The 16,900-nt window shown below is 39.2% G+C and overlaps 1 long non-coding RNA gene across 1 annotated transcript in view; it reads right to left on the minus strand.

The window, feature by feature from the left end:
* LOC127537083 (uncharacterized) overlaps window positions 1-7,506 on the minus strand; it is a 39,497-nt gene extending 31,991 nt beyond the window's left edge. Inside the window, exon 1 of the long non-coding RNA XR_007946568.1 lies at window positions 7,298-7,506. This is a non-coding gene — a long non-coding RNA (uncharacterized LOC127537083). The remainder of the gene's footprint in view (window positions 1-7,297) is intronic.
* Between the last annotated feature and the right edge of the window lie 9,394 nt (window positions 7,507-16,900).

Genomic DNA, 16,900 nt, shown 5'->3' on the forward strand with positions numbered 1-16,900 from the left:
GCCAGGGTATGTAAACTTATGAGCACAACTGTACGTGTATTTGTCATAGACATATGTGTATATATTTATGTGATCACACGAGGAGATGAGCCGATGTGGGCCGAAGGCGGAGGGAAGACAGTAACGACAGTAATGTTCTGTCATGATGTTGACTTGTCGTTTCACTCATAATATGTCTTAAACACTGCATGGACTGAGGAACAATTGAAGAGTTCATTTGCAAAAACAGGCAACTCCGTTTTCAGAAAATTCATTTTTTTATTCTTTCCTCGAGATAATAACACTAATAATTGATTTTTTCTCTATTTTGTCATGTATTTTTCTACTGAGTCAAATCCACTCAACTTCAGTTTGAGTAATATTCTCTCAAGTAAACGATAAAAAAAAGTTTTCTGAAAATTTACCAAAACGGAGTTATCCGTTTTTGCAAATGAACTCTTCAATTACTGTTTAGATCCAAGTCTAACTTAGATATTGTTGTAGGGGCCTTTAGGGGTAACTTTCTGAAAACATTGACTTGTGCTAAAATAACTTCATAAACACATGCACATATTGATCAGTAATGAGCATCGTTTGATATTTCTTCCAGATAAAACGTGTCCTGCAGGATGGAAGATGTTCAGTTGTTCCTGTTATCTCCTCTCTCAAGAGTATGGTTCCTGGAACAAAAGCAGGGAGGACTGCAGAAGAAAAGGAGCAGATCTGGTGGTGATAAACAGCGATGAAGAACAGGTACAGAATTTGTTTTAGCATGTTTTCAAATGACATGGAAATGTATTTCAATCTTCATCCTCAGTGGACAGGGCTGCACAGTGACGTAGTGGTTAGCACTTTCACCTTGCAGCAAGAAGATCCCTGGTTCGACTCCCGGCCTGAGCCCGGGATCTTTCTGCATGGAGTTTGCATGTTCTCCCTGAGCATGCGTGGGTTTCCTCCGGGCACTCCGGTTTCCTCCCACAGTCCAAAAACATGCTGAGGTTAACTGATGACTCTAAATTGCCTGTAGGTGTGAATGTGAGTGTGATTGTGTGTCTGTATATGTAGCCCTGCGACGGACTGGCAACCTGTCCTGGGTGTCCCCTGCCTTCGCCCGAGTCAGCTGGGATAGGCTCCAGCTCCCCCCGCGACCCTAATGAGGATAAAGCGGTGTATAGAGGATGGATGGATGGATGTTTTCAAATGACATGGAAATGTATTTCAATCTTCATCCTCAGTGGACAGGGCTGCACAGTGACGTAGTGGTTAGCACTTTCACCTTGCAGCAAGAAGATCCCTGGTTCGACTCCCGGCCTGAGCCCGGGATCTTTCTGCATGGAGTTTGCATGTTCTCCCTGTGCATGCGTGGGTTTCCTCCGGGCACTCCGGTTTCCTCCCACAGTCCAAAAACATGCTGAGGTTAACTGATGACTCTAAATTGCCTGTAGGTGTGAATGTGAGTGTGATTGTGTGTCTGTATATGTAGCCCTGTGACAGACTGGCGACATGTCCAGGGTGTCCCCTGCCTTCGCCCGAGTCAGCTGGGATAGACTCCAGCACCCCCATGACCCTATTGAGGATAAAGCGGTGTATAGAGGATGGATGGATGGATCCGTGGATATTACTTTGCCCAGTTTTCAAGACAAAATGGAAATAGCTGTGTTCCCTGCCAGTGTGTTTTAATACAGACATGGCAGACTGAAACTGTGTGTCTTTAATAAGCCCACATTTAAAGATTAGAAAACTTTAACAACTAGCAACGGACATTTTTTGTGACTTTCTGCAGCACAGAATTCAGTTAAACTCTAAATAGCATTTAAAACCAGAAATGCTGCATAGATATTCATTGTCCATCCATCCATCCATCCATGGCAGGGTCAGATTCATCCTGAATCTGAACTTTGACGATCGGCTGAGCCTCCCTTTATGGCACCCTGGAGCAAAATTTCCGAGAGAGGAAAGTAATTCCTCTTTCCTTAAGCAAAGTAATCGGAGCACTTCTCATTTTTTAAAATAAGAACCACCACCCTCCAACTGCTACTCCACATGGACTGTCCCAGATGACCACTGAAGAGGCATGTCAGTAAAGACAGTCCGACAATGTCCAGAGTCCTCAGAATCTTTAATGAATCTCATCAACACCGAGTGCTTTCCCACTGATGACTTTCTTGACCACCACAGTGACCTCTACCATGGATATGAGCTTCCCCCAAGTCTTCATTCACTGCCTCCTCAGCAGAATACGTGTTCACGGGGTTGAAAGAGCGTTTCCATTCAACTTCCACTGCTTGACAGTGTCCTCAGTCTGCAGTTCTCCTCCTCAGCTACATAGTCTGTCCAAGTCCTGCCTCCCCTTCCTGAGGCGTTGAACGGTTTAATAGATCAGTTTCTGCTATATTAATAATAACAGATTAGATTCATATAGTGCTTTTCTGGGCACTCAAAGCACTTCACAATGGATCCATTATTCATTCACTCACACATTCTCACTCTGGTGGTGGTAAGCTACAGAAGCATGGCTGTCAATCCACACCTACAGCCTCTCTGACCACCACCTACATTCACACACCAGTGTGAGAGCAAGGTGGGTAAAGTGTCTTGCCCAAGGACATGCACGTGAATAGGTCAGAGAGGGAATCAAACCACCGACCCTTCAATCATTGGACGACCCACTCTACCACCTGAGCTACAGCCTCCCCATATTCCATTATCCCCCCTATTGACAGTTTTTTGACTGGCCACAGTTCTTTCCCATCTTCACCACCACTGGCCCTGCTGATCTTTAGTCCAAGCCTGACAAAAGTTGGTCTTGATTTTTGATTTGCAAAACTTTGTTCATCCATCAAAGCAACTCCAACCTTGCAACAAGATCACAGCAACACTCCAACAAGGAGAAATGCATTTTTTCTACCAATGTACACATGAACACTTTTAATATGTTAAGTTGCCATGGCAACTGCACCCTGCTGAGCTGACTGGTCCCCTTATCATTGCTTGCAGCAGTTTTTGAATTATTAGTTTAAATTAGAGCAGTTTTATTATGATGTGTTCATAGAAAACTTGTAAACTGCTCATGTTGTATTGCAGTTAAGAGCTAAAATGTAATTTTCTTCACGTTGTACAGAAGTTTCTCTCTGAGTTCGCCTCTACGTACGCTTGGATTGGGTTGAATGACATCCAAACAGAAGGGACCTGGATGTGGGTGGATGGAACTCCTCTGACTCTGAGGTAAGTCTTTACTTTAGCATAGCATCAATATTAGCATCCTCATGGAATCACAAACCGCTCACCAACTGAACCATTCACATCATATCTACATGTTATCATAGAAGAAGGCTATTCACACATCAGACACCGATCTGATCCAATTCCGATTCCTTTGTCAAAGAAAAACAGTCTAATAATTCTTTTTTTTTCTGAACTGCCAGCTACTGGGACACAAACAAGCCCGACAATGAAGGAGGTGAAGACTGTGCTCAAATCAGAACTCCTCCCAACACTCGTTGGAATGATCTTCCATGTATAATGTCTCTGCAGTGGATTTGTGAAAAACAACCATAATCTTGCTGCATTATTTGTTTGAGGATCATGTGTATTTGAAGGTGATATCTGAAGAAATAACTGTGAGAACTTCAGGCTTTTATATTAAGTATTTCCAGAACTGCTGTCATTCACACAGCCTTAAAATTCAATACCTAAACAAATTTGCTGAAAGTGGATCATTGAGTATTTTTAACCCCTTAGTCCCTACAGCCGGGGACTAAGAGTAGGTACCTCACAAACAGGGCTCAGGGACTAAGGGGTTAAAAAAAAAGACATCATTGTTGTAGCAAAATGTCATTAGTACTTGGATGAACTGTATTTGTACTGTGACCATCACAAACCAGTGTGTTAATCAGAGCACATAATAGATCTGACTGTGAATGTTTTCGACTATTTTGTTCTGGTGTGTGATTCTGTTGTGACCAGCGTCAACACCAAGGTCTAATAACACCCAGACCGTGTGTCGTCTTCATGAGGAATCAAAGCTGTGGTGTGTAAAGAACTGATGCTATTATAAGTTTGCATTTCTTGTTTGAATGTGGGTCAGAACTCTGAACACGACTCTGGTGTCAGAGCTCTGCTCTTCAGCTGAAATATTCACTCTGCATTTCTCTGCTTTATTATTCTTTAATAAATTACAAAGACAAATACTGTGTGTTGACTGACTGTTAAAGGGGAAACTGCATCAAAAAAGCTGATAAATGTCACTAGAAGAAAATTAGAAACCAAATAGATGTAGTTCTGAAAGGGCCTCATTCTTTAGTCAGCGCCAAGAAGCGATAAAAGGAGTAATTCCTCTTTTTAAAATCATTCTAAAAACATGTTTTTGTGAGTGTACATCACTGTACTTGTAAATCTATCTGTGTGAAGACCAGTTTGAATTTCACATCATCATCATCATCCTTTACACCCAGTGGTGTGAAGGGCAGCAACAAAGTTCCTCCACTTCTGCCTGTCCTGGGCCAGCCTTGTCAATGTACTCCAAGAGTGCTGCATGGACTCCATCTCACCCTCTACTGTTCTTCTCCATGTTGTTCTTGGTCTTCCTCTCTTTCTTTTGCCATCTGAGGTCCAGTGCAGTGCTGTTCTTGTGATTGACTGTGGGTCTTTACGGAGTGTGTGTCCAATCCATTTCCATCGTCGCCTTGTGATGATGGTGCCCATGTCTTCTTGTTGGCATTTCCTTAGCAGTTCTTCATTGGAGATCTTTTCGGGCCAAAATATTCTTTGAATTCGCCGGAGACATGTGCTGTGGAAGGATCAAAGCTCGGAAAGATCTGCTTCCGTCATTCTCCAGCATTCTGCTCCATACAGCAGTGTTGATACAACGCAGCTCTGGTATAGTTTCAGCTTGGTATTTGTGTTGTACTGTGTTGATCTCCAGACATTGTTCATTCCCTTAAACACACTCCTTGCCTTGCTTAGTCTGCTGTGGATGTCTTCTTTTGTGCCGCCCTCGGGTTTGATGATGCTTCCCAAGTATGTAAAGCTATCTGCTTGTCGTATATACTTGCGTATATGTACATCTGTCTGTGAAAACAAAAATCTGCAAAACAAAAAAAATCTGTGAAAATGTGACAGCAGGAGTGCCACAAAAAAGTATGTTGAAAAAGAAAGTTGAAAAACTTTAAAAATCTGTGAAAATAACAGAAAATGTGTGTGAAATAGTGATACTGTTGCTGATGGCTGCAGCTGAAAACATGTAAATTAATTTAAATTTTTTGTGATTTTACTAGATCTGAAGGGAAAATCTGTAAAATAATTGCTTCAAAAATAAGAAATAAAAACAGTAAAGAAAAACAAAAAACAAATGAACAAAAACATTTATTTCTTCCAGTATATTTATGTGTGTGTGTGTTTTAAGGATAGTAGGTTTTACCTCTTCATGTGCCGGTAGTGCAACAAAACAACAACTGTGAAAGGAACAAATCAAGTTTTAGTTTAAAAATGGATCAATCTGGAATTTAGGGACTTTTGAAGTCCATGGGATACATCTTGCATACATTTTTGTTAAAAGTAAAAAAAATAAAATAAATGTTTTTTATGTTCATTATGATCATGTCTTCACAAATTCTATAATTATTCATAATAGAAACAATCACTTATTGATAAAAACTGACTAAAATGTCAACTAACAATAAAAATGAAAGAGATGGAAGCAAATATGAATAAAGACACGAATCATTGAACCAGATAGAACTGAGAGCTGCAATAAGAAGAAAACATGAAGACAAATCAAATGCAAGCTACAAATAAAGAAACACACATGCAAACAAACACAGAAAACAATGTAAAGAATAAACTAAACAAATATTAATATGTAGCTATCAGCACAATCCACCAAACTCACTATATAACTAATAATAATCTAATAATAATCTTATAAAGAAGCCTTTCATATTCTGTGGAACACAAACATACATTAAAGCATTACAAATGTCACTGGCTCCATCTAGTGGTACAAACATGAAGCAACCCTGACACACCTTTTAAAAAGCCCAGGAAACATAAGCTCCTCTAAAGATCCATAAAACACTTTGGAACAGACAAATCAAATGAAGTCCATTAAGGATCTGCTTTTAAAAGAAATGGTTCAATGTATAATTCTGGGATTTTTTGTATCACAGTGGACATTTTTGCTGTTTTCAGGCCTAAAATCAACATGGCCACCTATAACCAAACATCACATGGCATTTTTACATCGGTTGATGCTACAGGTACGGACCCGTACCCGTAGCATCTGTACTAGAGGTACGGACCCGTTAAGGTCACTGAAGAGCTGGCACCGTTTAACTACTATTTGCTGCACATTACAGGCAGTTTATATGAATGACTTTGAAGGCGAACATTGTATAATTTAACCAAAAATACACCGTCTCCTGTCACACTTCAGACATTACAGTTTATACGCTTTTCGACGCCGTGTATAAATTGTTTGAAGTCCAGTTCCTATTAAGTAGTTTACCGCGTTCAGTGGTGGAAGCGGCTGACGAACTCCATTGCAAATGTTCCCATTTAATTTCGGACGCTAATTTACAAGATAAAGTTAAGGATGTCGAATATGAAACAAACACTCGTGAATGGTGAGGAGCAGCTCTTTAATTCGGCATGAATTAAAAAAAACCACAAACTCGATTTACTGTGATATTGTGAGATTTGTTTGTGGTTATGTAACTTAGCCATTCAACAGAGTCCGCTAACCTTACTGGCCTGCAGACGCTCAGTCAGGTTTTCTTTGATGGAGGATAAATCTGCAGCCGAGTCACGGCCTGAAATATCAAGGTACATGTTTCAGAAACACCAAAGTCCTGATGCCGCCCATCATATAGCGCCTTATATTTTGAAGAAAAAAAAAAAGACCTAAAACCTGCATCTGAATCAGTACTTTTTATTCCTGTGGCGAAAAGAAAAGAAGTATTTAAGAAGACAGTCGTCCTTCAGAGCAGAATAAGGTTCCTGAAAATCACACATTTACGTTCATGTTTAACCCACTTTTACAATAAAAAGATTGTCTTGACAGCTGCTAGAGAACTGTGAACCACAGAGGATGTCTCTTTCTATGTCACTGCCATTATACAGCCACAGAGCAAACAATTCTGTTTCAGTGGTAGATCGTCCATCACCTCTGAAACTTGTCACTTCCTGAGAACATAAGAAACTGAAAACGATCACATTTCACACTCACTGCAGTCTGTGCTACAGACCTGATAATCTGAGGAAAAATCCGCCACCTTACCAGCAATGGAGGAAATTTATGTCGACATGAAACCTCCCAAACCTGCCGACCCAAAACGTTCCAGGAATCAAACAGGTAAGAATGAAGTGACAGAGATTCTAAATAGAATATACATTATTATCTGTCATTTACTGCTGTACAGATAATTGGTTTATTTCTGCGTTAAGGTCCGAGGAGTTCTCAGAGGAGTTTTCATTCAGTTATTCTCTGTTTGGGGCTGCTGAGTGTTTTCCTGCTGCTTGGACTCATCGTCCTCGGTGTCCTCTGTGAGTAAAACAACTTTAAATCTTTTTATTGTAAAAGTGGGTTAAACATGAACGTAAATGTGTGATTTTCAGGAACCTTATTCTGCTCTGATGGACGACTGTCTTCTGAAATACTTCTTTTCTTTTCGCCACAGGAATAAAAAGTACTGATTCAGATGCAGGTTTTAGGTCATTTTTTTTCCCAATATAAGGCGCTATGTGATAGGCGGACTTCTCTTTTTACTCATTACAGCTGAGCTAGTTTGTGCTATGATGCTGTAAAACTACAGTTTTAACACAGTTGCACTTGGGTTCAGGTACTTTTAACTTATTCTGTAAAGTCAGCCTTGGGTTCAAGTCCCCCACCTCATTTAAATTGATTTAATTCATGTCAGTCATGAAAAATGCAAGAGCAGCTAAGATTGATTTTATGGAACTCACTCAGGTCAGAACAGTAGAATAAGTCAAGTTTTGTTTCTGTTCTCTACAGAAATCAGATTCACTGAGCTGAGTTCCACAAAATGTGAGAATAATTTGATTTAGGACTGAAGTTGAGAGACAGGATTAATAGAAAGCATCAGGACTCTGGTGTTTCTGAAAAATGTACCTTGATATTTCAGACCGTGACTCGGCTGCAGATTTATCCGCCACCAAAGAAGAGAAAGACCGACTGAATGCCAGCCTCACTGAAATGACCAAAGAACGGGACAGACTTCAGTGTTTGTCCAAACAGAGTGAGTCCTTCCCTGCCTGATAGAAGATAGAAATGTCTACCTGTTACTCTCCAGTCATGAGATGACCACGAAATGAGCAGAAGAATTAAAAATAAGAAATTATCAAATAAGATAAAATCCTTGAAGTTCCTCTCTCGCCATTGATTAAACCTCAAAAAAACTCATCTCTGCATGCTCTGCAATCTTTCATTAAATAAATTTAATTGAATTTAATTAATGAATTTAGAATTTAGAACAGAACTGGGTTCATGTGTTGGTCACGCATGAAATACCAGAAATCTGAAGCCGTGTTTTTGACATTGTCATCGTTACTCTGTAGTTTCAAGGTAGAAATCTTCAGTCATGATGTAGACTTCTCATTTCACCCATAATATGTCTTCTAGCAAATAAAATCACTGCATGGACTGAAGACAAATTACTGTTTAGATCCAAGTCTAACTTAGACATTGTTGTAGAGGCCTTTAGGGGTATCTGCTGAAAACATTGACTTGTGCTAAAATAACTTCATTAATACATGCACATTTTGATCAGTAATGAGCATCGTTTGATATTTCTTCCAGACAAAACGTGTCCTGCAGGATGGAAGATGTTCAGTTGTTCCTGTTATCACCTCTCTCAAGAGTCTGGTTCCTGGACCAAAGGCAGGGAGGACTGCAGAAGCAAAGGAGCAGATCTGGTGGTGATAAACAGCGATGAAGAACAGGTACAGAACCTGTTTTAGCATGCTTTCAATAACATGGAAATGTATTTCAGTCTTCATCCTCAGTGTACATTACTTTGCCCAGTTTTCAAGACTAAAAGGAAATAACTGTGTTCCCTTCCAGTGTGTTTTAATTCAGACATTGTAGACTTAAACTGTGTGTCTTTAATAAGCCCATATTTAAAGATTAGAAACCTTTAACAACTAACAACGGACATTTTCTGTGACTTTCTGCAGCACAGAATTCAGTTAAACTCTAGATAGTATTTAAAACCAGAGAAGCTGCATAGATATTCATTGTCCATCCATCCATCCATTCATCCATGGCAGGGTCAGATTCAATCCTGAATCTGAAGTTTGACGATCGGCTGAGCCTCCATTTCTGGCAGCCTGAAGTAAATTTTCCCAAGGAGGAAGTGTGATAGCAAAGTAATCGGAGCACTTTCCATTGTTTAAGATAGGAATCACCACCCTGGCGCTGCACAGTGATGTAGTGGTTAGCATTTTCGCTTTGCAGCAAGAAGATCCCTGGTTCGTGTCCCGGCTTTCCCGGGATCTTTCTGCATGGAGTTTGCATGTTCTCCCTGTGCATGTGTGGGTTTTCTCCGGGCACTCCGGCTTCCTCCCACAGTCCAAAAACATGCTGAGGTTAATTGATGACTCTAAATTGCCCGTAGGTGTGAATGTGAGAGTGATTGTTTGTCTGTATATGTAGCTCTGCGACAGACTGGCGACATGTCCAGGGTGTACCCTGCCGTCGCGTGACTCAGCTGGGATAGACTCCAGCCCCCCCACGACCCTAGTGAGAATAGAGCAGTGTATAGAGGATGGACAGATGAAATCACCACCCTCCAACTGCCACTCCACATGGACTGTCCCAGATGACCACTGAAGAGGCATGTCAGTAAAGATGGTCCAACAATGTCCAGAGTCCTCAGAATCTTTAATGAATCTCATCAACACCGAGTGCTTTACCACTGATGACTTTCTTGGCTACCACAGTGACCTCTACCATGGATATGAGCTTCCCCCAAGTCTTCATTCACTGCCTCCTCAGCAGAATACGTGTTAACGGGGTTGAAAGAGTGTTTCCATTCAACTTCCACTTCTTGACAGTGTCCTCAGTCTGCAGTTCTCCTCCTCAGCTACATAGTCTGTCCAAGTCCTGCCTCCCCTTCCTGAGGCGTTGAACTGTTTAATAGATCAGTTTCTGCTATATTCCGTTATCCGCCCTATTGACAGTTTTTGACCATCCACAGTTCTTTTCCATCTTCAACACCATTGGTCCTGCTGATCTTTAGTCCAAGCCTGACAAAACTTGGCCTCGATTTTAGATTTGTAAAACTTTGTTCATCCATCAAAGCAACTCCAACCTTACAACAAGACCACAACAACACAAGGAATTGCATTCTTTCTACCAATGTTTATATGAACACTTTTAATATGTTCAGTTGCCATGGCAATTAGACCCTGTTGAGCTGATTGGTCCCCTTATCATTGCTTGCAGCTTTTTTTAAATTGTTAGTTTTAATTAGAGCAGTTGTATTATGATGTGTTCATAGAAAACTGGTAAAATGCTCATACTGTATTGTGGTTAAGAGCTAAAATGTAATTTTCTTCATGTTGAACAGACGTTTCTCTCTACGTTCACCAACAACTCAACTTGGATTGGGTTGAATGACATCCAAACAGAAGGAACCTGGATGTGGGTGGATGGAACTCCTCTGATTCTGAAGTAAGGCTTCACTTTAGCATAGCATCGATATTTACATCCTCATAGAGTCACAAACCACTCACCAACTGAACCATTCACATCATATCTGACATGTTATCATCATAGAAGAAGGCTATTCACACATCAGACACCGATCTGATCCAATTCTGATTCCTTTGTCAAAGATAAACAGTGTAATAATTCTTTTTGTTTACTGACCTTCCAGCTACTGGGACAAAAACGAGCCTAACAATAAAGGAGGAAAACATGATAAAGAAGACTGTGCTCAACTCAGAACTTCTGAGAACACTCTTTGGAATGATCTTTCATGTACATCGTCTCTGCAGTGGATCTGTGAAAAACTACCATAATGTTGCTGCATTATTTGTTTGAGGATCATGTGTATTTGAAGGTCAGATATCTAAAGAAATAACTGTGAGAACTTCAGGCTTTTATATTAAATATTTCCAGAACTGCTGTCATTCACACACAGCCTTAAAATTCAATACCTAAACAAATTTGCTGAAAGTGGATCATTGAGTTGTTTTTTTTTTTAAAAAGACATCATTGTTGTAGAAAAATGTTATTAGTACTTGGATGAACTGTATTTGTACTGTGACCATCACAAACCAGTGTGTTAATCAGAGCACATAATAGATCTGACTGTGAATGTTTTCTACTATTTTGTTCTGGTGTGTGATTCTGTTGTGACCAGCATCAACACCAAGGTCTAATAACACCCAGACCGTGTGTCGTCTTCATGAGGAAACAAAGCTGTGGTGTGTGAAGAACTGATGCTATTATAAGTTTGCATTTCTTGTTTGAATGTGGGTCAGATCTCTGAACACGACTCTGGTGTCAGAGCTCTGCTCTTCAGCTGAAATATTTACTCTGCATTTCTGTGCTTTATTATTCTTTAATAAATTACAAAGACAAATACTGTGTGTTGACTGACTGTTAAAGGGGAAACTATGAAGGCAAATTTGTTTCTTTATTTTTCAATCGAAAAAAAAGTTGCTCCAATCGCAAAACATGTTTTTAATCAGAAAAAACTTCACCTCAATCAAAAAAATGTTTTCAATCAAAGAAAAAACTTGTTCAAATGCAAAAAAGAAAAAAATTGAGACCAAAAAATTTGCATATAAACATGTTTTTTTCTTTGATAGAATTTTTTTTTTGTTGAAAATACATTTTTTGATTGAAGTCATATTTTTGGATTTGAGCCATATTATGGGTAGGACATTTGTTTCTTTATTACTCAATGAAAACAAAAGCAGCCCCAACCTCAAAAAATGTTTTCAATAAAAAAAAAGGTCACTTCAATAATAATAAAAAAAAATTCAATCAAAGAAAAAAACGTTTTCCCAACAGAATAAATATTTGAGACTAAAAAACAAATGCATTCGAACACGTTTTTTCTTTGAAATTTTTTCATTATTGAATTCAGTTTTTATTTGACTGAAAATATATTTTCTGATTGAAGTCATATTTTTGGATTTGAGCCATAAAATGAGTAGGACGTTTGTTTCTTTATTACTCAATCACAAAAGATATAACTTCAATCAAAAAAAAAATATTTTCAATCAAAGCAAAAAAAAAAAAAAGTGTTCGGAGTGTTTCGACTTTGTTTTGGCATTCAAACGCCTTTTTTTCTGATCGAAGTGAAAAAGTTTTGAAGCCTGTTTTTGCGATTGAATCATTTTGACACAAACATCCCACAGTGGGCGGATACTTCTCCATTGGTCGGGCATGTTTGAGTAACAGGTGTCCACACCAATGACGAATCTCCCTCCAGAAGAAGCAAGAAGCCAGCTACTTGTGTGCGGGGAAGTCAGTCTTTTCTATAGTCGTATGTTTGTGCAGCTGACACTGCATCTGTGGTTGCAGGCACAGGCCACTACTTATTCCACCACCAGCTGCAGCTGCATTGTAGTGTCCACGATACTGAATTTACTGTGAGTACAATGCCCTCAGCACACTTCACATTATAGGCTATATAAACACTGTTAAGCACGTTATATTAACGCAGTGGATTAATATCTCATTGCAGGCATCCAATGGCACAACAGTATTTAGTGAGGTTAAGGGATAGATTGGGCTCTGTCATCAACAGAGTACCTATTGATTTGGAGTACCTCCTGTTTGTATGCAATCAAGAGTTGCAGTTTGTTCGAGCTGGTGCACAATATTTGGAAGTTCCGTCCTACTTTCCCTGTCCAACATGTGGTGGCTATATCGTTGTAGAGCGGAGGAACAGTATCCTGTCCTAGATGTGAGCTGAGCACTGCAGTCAGCTCTTGCAGACCATCAACCAGCTCTGCAGGAACTTCCAAATATTACTATGTAGCTATCAGCACAATCCACCAAACTGACTATATACCTAATAATAATCTAATAATAATCTTATAAAAAAAGCCTTTCATATTCTGTGGAACACAAACACACATTACAGTTTTTCTCCATTGGTTTGGCTCATTTCTTGAAACCGAGATGACATTCTCAAAATAACATGGACAAGTCTCCAAACCACTGGGCATTTTCACACAATGGATTGGACATTTTTCATTCCTTTAAGCAAATTTTAAATGTTTCAGTACAGTTCTGCAAATGATTAAACACAATCTCCTACAGTTTGTACAAATACCGTGTGAATATATGTCAGTGATCTGAGCTGACTGTCACTTCTCAGTCAAAGTGTCATACCCTTCAAAACATGTTAGCATTATTTCAGTGTTTAAGTCGTCACAATCAAAACAATTTATTCAATTCCCAAAATATGTCAGGAACACCCTGAATTACTGTAGATCACTTCAACTTCAAGAGGAGCTATAAGAATGCGTGGTGGTGGAATACGAGGAAGAGGCCGAGGTGCACACAGACACCAAGCTGTCCCTGATGAAATTCGGGTTACTCTTGTTGACCATGTAATCAACTATGGCCTAACAATGGCAGAGGCAGGTCAAAGAGTGCAGCCTAGTGTGCCCCGCTCCACAGTTTCGTCTATCATTTTGGATGTGAAACTGCATTTTGTTGAGATCAAATTTGCTTGTAAGTAGATGAAACAGAGTTTTGAAATTTGTGTGAGCTGTTTTGCAAAAGTTGATTTGATTTTGAGAAATGTGTCAAAGCAATTGAGAAACTGTAAGAATAAACTTCCCATGGCTGTGCAAGTGCCATGTGTGCGTCAGAACTTAAAGACTACTCGTGTTTTGTTTTGTCTTACTGAGGTTTTTTTTTTTACACCATTGTACTGTTAGACATGGGGGATATTTGATGTTCCTCTGCCACAGTGACCAAACTTCTAAACGTTTTGACTAGTAGTGCTCACACAACGCTACAGGGACTTTGCATTTTGAGGGCACTGACCATTTGTATGAAAAAAATGTTTAGTTTTGAAGCATGAGTGAATTGTTTTCATAGAGATATGACCTTTTGCTGGTGATCCATGGAGTTGTGCTAAGTCATCCACACCATTTTGCCAAATGAACCTATGATTTTGAGAATGTACTTTCTGTTTCAAGAAATGTGCTGAAGGTATTGAGAAAAAATGTGTCATTTTGGTGCCATTGACTATTTACACGAGAGGAGTATTTGGTTTTGAGGCATGGATGAAGTGTTTTGAGAGAGATATGGCATTTTGCTGGTAATCCATGGTGTTGTGCAGAACCAGAGAAAGTATTTTGCAAAATGCACCTAGAGTTTTGAGAATGTCATCTCGGTTTCCAGAAATGAGCCAAACCAATTGAGAAAAACTGTAAAGCATTACAAATGTCACTGGCTCCATCTAGTGGTACAAACATGAAGCAAACCTGACACACCTTTTAAAAAGCCCAGGAAACATCAGTTCCACTAAAGATCCATAAAACACTTTGGAACAGACAAATCAAATGAAGTCCATTAAGGACCTGCTTTTAAAAGAAATGGTTCAATGTATAATTCTGGAACTTTTTGTATCACAGTGGACATTTTTGCTGTTTTCAGGCCTAAAATCAACATGGCCACCTAAAACCAAACATCACATGACATTTTTACATCAAGATTTTTTAAAATGTTATAGATACACAACTGAGTAAAATTGAAATTGAAAGTTATTTCTAAAGATATTGTAGTAAACCTGTTGACTGCTTTATATTAAATAAGTCAAAAAGCCTTGGAGTCTTTCTAGTCTTTTCTTCAGGAGGAAATGACATCATATGGAGCAGGTCATGTGATCTGGAATTAACACACTTCCTTGAGAGATGTTTTTGTAATGGGGAATTTAGTGGAAAGTGATTTAATTTGTTTTTTCTATATAAAATTTAATATATTGCCAAAAAAGAAATATCTGTCATGATTATCTAAACTTAATAAAAAGAACACAATAAAAAGTATTTCTGAATCAGCTCATTTTATTGTTGTTTAACTAATTAGAAGGTGGTTATAATTAAACTCGGGCTGTTACTTAGTTCACATTTTCGTGATTTCCAGTCATTTTTTTATTAATAAGTGATTGTTTCTATAATAAGTAATTTTGGAATTTGTAAAGAAATGATCATTATGATCATAAAAAAGCATCACTTTTTCCCATAGACTTCAAAAATGACTCAAATGTCAAAATCCACCAAGTCTTAGAGTGTTTAGATATTAAATGGAAAAGTGAACATCTACAAATCTGCAGCAACTGGACAATTGAGATGGGATCAAATATTCCAGAAAAGACCTTAAACTGAGGCAACGTTGTGTATGAGTCTGTGACCGTTCCTATGGAAGAATTTAAGGAAAGTGTTGACAGACTAACAGCTAGCTAGCTAACTAACTAGCAGACTGCTATGGTGGAAACAACCTCTATTCAGCACTTTATAGATTCAGATTCCTCTATTGTCATTGCAGAAGACAATGAAGGTCAAACACTAATAAAACAGATGTCAAAAAAAGGTTCTTTCACAGAGTGACTGGTCATCTCATGGTTCTTCACATAATAACATGAAGGCCTTTTGATTTTAGGGGTTATGTAGGTTTGGTTGGAATAAAAGATGTTTACATTTTTGTCTCTATTGAACCCTGTTGCTGTTCTCCTGGTTTACTTCCAGACCTGTGAGAAGTGAGACGTTCAGATGTGCCAGCCAGAGATCAGACCAGTGAGACTGAGGGTCACATTAAAAAAAGTCTGATTTGGTTTCTTCACACTTACAGTAAAAATTACATCTCAGTCACTTTAATGCGAAACCATTTGAATTGGACCACTTGAAGATTATTGATCCTCAGGGCCAGTGACCCCATAATTAACTTATTCAGCTGTCAGGGAATCACCGGACCAGCTCTCCATCCTACGGGTCCGGTTCTACCGCCCCCTGAGATCTAGCTCAGAGCCATGCTGTAGAACTGTTAAGCTGGTAAACGAGGAGAATTCGCCTAGCTTTCTCACTGCCTACATCCAGACGCCAAACCCTGCTTCCTCTGATAATTAATTTAACCGAGTAGCCACTTCGGTATAGTTAAATATAATCACCAGTCACGCCTGTTAACGGCAGCTTCTCCTCTTATGGATCTTGCACTTGGTAAGTTGCTAGGTTTAATTCAGAGGTTATGGACATTTAGACAAACCCTAGGTTATAGAAGACAAAGAAAAGGAGCGCTACCTGGACTCGGCAGAGTTAGTTTGAGGTGCTCTTTGGAAGGGGATTCAAAAAATCCTTGAAACAAAAAGAGGAGACTCCAAGGCACTCTCTAAAAAATATTAAGATTTAAAAAGCCTTTGTTTAAACGGCACGGTCATATGGACCTATAAAACTTCTACAGGTTTCGGCATCAAGCCTTCATCAGGAAGTCATGCAAACAGATGTCAGACTGCAATAGGCCCTTTTAAAGGGATGCTCAACCAATTAGAACCTGCCAATGGACTTAGAGGCAAAGTCTGCAGGTAGTGTCAACCAGCAGACTCACCAACAGATGGTGTTATTCAGACCACAAAAAAGTTTACATCCCCAGAAACCTGCATGGTATCACATAAAGCAGGTAAAATTAATTGAAAAAAACATTTAAAAAATACATCAGAAATCTGGTGAACAACATTTTCACAAAGTGGTCTGTACGTTAGGAGACTTTAACTCAGTGTTTAGACAACAACTTCCTCTACAAGAACACAGTATAATCTTGTTCTTCATTGAGTCCAGGAAATGTGGTGACTTGTCTACAAGCCACCACATTAACAATAACACCATCTGTTGGTGAGTCTGCTGGTTGACACTACCTGCAGACTTTGCCTCTAAGTCC

The sequence above is a fragment of the Acanthochromis polyacanthus genome, chromosome 14 (genome assembly GCF_021347895.1).
Source record: "Acanthochromis polyacanthus isolate Apoly-LR-REF ecotype Palm Island chromosome 14, KAUST_Apoly_ChrSc, whole genome shotgun sequence".
In the NCBI taxonomy this organism is placed as follows: domain Eukaryota; kingdom Metazoa; phylum Chordata; class Actinopteri; family Pomacentridae; genus Acanthochromis; species Acanthochromis polyacanthus.